The sequence below is a fragment of the Carlito syrichta genome, unplaced genomic scaffold (assembly GCF_000164805.1).
Source record: "Carlito syrichta isolate Samal-C Ts95f unplaced genomic scaffold, Tarsius_syrichta-2.0.1 Scaffold314334, whole genome shotgun sequence".
In the NCBI taxonomy this organism is placed as follows: Eukaryota; Metazoa; Chordata; class Mammalia; order Primates; family Tarsiidae; genus Carlito; species Carlito syrichta.
Genome location: NW_007258430.1, coordinates 515,832 through 518,133, shown reverse-complemented (window position 1 = coordinate 518,133; position 2,302 = coordinate 515,832).

The window sequence follows — 2,302 nt, the reverse complement described above, 5'->3', positions numbered from 1 at the left end:
CTTATTTTAGTTTGCGTGTGACCTATTATTTTATTTACCACTTCCACTGTGCCTTTTTTTTTTTTTCTTTTAACTTTTTTTTTTTTTGAGTTGGAGTCTCACTCTGTCGCCCAGACTGGAGTGCAACAGCCGCTCCCGGCCACCGCAGCCTCGACCTGCTGGGCTCCGGTGATCCTTTCGCCTCAGCCTTCCAAGTAGCTGGAACTACAGGCGCGTGCTACCACGCCCGGCTAATTTTTTGATTTATTATAGAGATGAGGTCTCGCCAAGTTGCCCAGGCGGGTCTCGAACCCCTAGGCTCAGGCAATCCACTCACCTCAGCCTCCCAAAGGCGTGGGATTACAGGCTGAGCCACAGAGCCCGGCTTGCCTCTTTTTTTTAAATGGTGAGTTGTATAGTTATTTCATTACATATTACAATGTAATAATAATAAAGTACCCAATAAATGTTATGCACTTGAATCATCCTGAAACCATTGCCCCCATCCCTGTCTGTGTAAAAACTGTCTTCCTTGAAACTAGTCCCTGAAGCCAAAAAGGTTGGGAACTGCTGACTTAGTGCATTACTACTGGGTTCACTGGGCCGTCCTAGTGGTTTCCTGACTTATTCTCCTTCCTCTAGTTTTCCCCTTTAATGCATCCTATATAATGCCTCCAGAATTATGTTTCTATAATTTTATTTTAACCATATCAATATGTGGTCTTCTAGTGGCTCACCTTTTCACAATACAATATGATCTCCTTTGTTTGCTATAACATGACCTTCCAGAGGCATCCATATACTTTACCAACCTCATGTAATCCTACCTTGGCCTCTAGTCATACTAAAATGCTCATTATCCTTTATGCCTCTGCATATACCATTCCCCCTCCCAGGGACATCGTTCCTTACCCTGTATCTAAACTAATATGCTCCCCGCTCTCCTTAGACCGTGAGTTCCTTCAGGGTAGAGCCAAGTGTTCGTTCCATGTTTGTATCCACAGAGCCTGGCAGAGTGCTGGATTTAGAGTGGGAGCTTAATACATGTTTGCATAATTAATTCGTGCAATTAATAGTTGAATGGCTGTGGAGTTCACTATCAACAAAAAATACCTTGTAATGTCTACTGATGATATAGTTGTCATCAAATCTTGGAATGTTTTAGCTGTGGTATCCCAAAATGGGACCTGGCTGGGACATCAAGAGCATCTACATTAGTAGAGGAGTTTGGAGGCTGGGTTAAGGGAGTAGTGACAAAACATTGAGAAGCTTTATGAAGTTTAATAATTTTAAAGAAACATGGTTAAAAAGTTTCTAAAGTTCTAATAAGCAACTTTATTTTCTGTTTTCTATTAATTTAATTCTCTCACCAAATCAATGTAAAGAGGGCAACAGGCCAAGTGCAGTGGCTCAAGCCTGTAATCCCAGCACTTGGGAGGCTGAGACAAGAGGATTGCCTGAGCCCGCAGGTTCAAGACCAGCCTGGGCAACATGGTGAGACCTTGTCTCTACAATAAATCAAAAAATTAGTCCGGCATGGTAGCATATGCTTGTAGTTTTGGCTACTTGGAAGGCTGAGGTGGAAGGATCGACTGAGCCCAAGAGGTCAACCCTGGGGTGACCGTGAGTGTGCCACTGCACTCCAACAACTAAAAAAGAGGGCAACAGAGCAAAATGCTATCTCAAAAAGAAAAAGTAAGTGGAAAAGTTCAGAAATAACCTGTTTTAAATTGCAAGCTATTCTGAGTAGGTGTGATTAAATTTTGTGCCATCCTGCTTTGTCCCCCCAGAAGTGAATCATCACTTTGTTCAATAGACCCACACTGCCTACCTTCCCTCCTGTTGGTCAAGTTGCAGCTGTCTTGCTTATCAGATCGACTGTCTCTGTTGAAATACTTGTTTTCAAGTAACCTATATTTATACTTAAGAATGACTCCAAGCGATCATACTCGGTGATCTATCACAGAAACAAAGAACAGAGTACCATATGTTCTCACATATAAGTGAACCTCAAACAATTATCATAATACTATAAGAAAGGGATTGGAGCCGGGCTCAGTGGCTCAGCCTGTAATCCCGCGCCTTTGGGAGGCTGAGGTGAGTGGATTGCCTGAGCCTGCGGGTTTGAGACCCGCCTGGGCAACTTGGCGAGACCTCATATCTACAATAAATCAAAAAATTAGCCCGGCATGGTAGCGTGCGCCTGTAAATTGGCTACTCGGAAGGCTGAGGCGGAAGGATCGCCGGAGCCCAGCAGGTCGAGCCAGCAGTCCAGTCTGGGCGACAGAGTGAGACTCCAACTCAAAAAAAAAAAAAAAAAAAG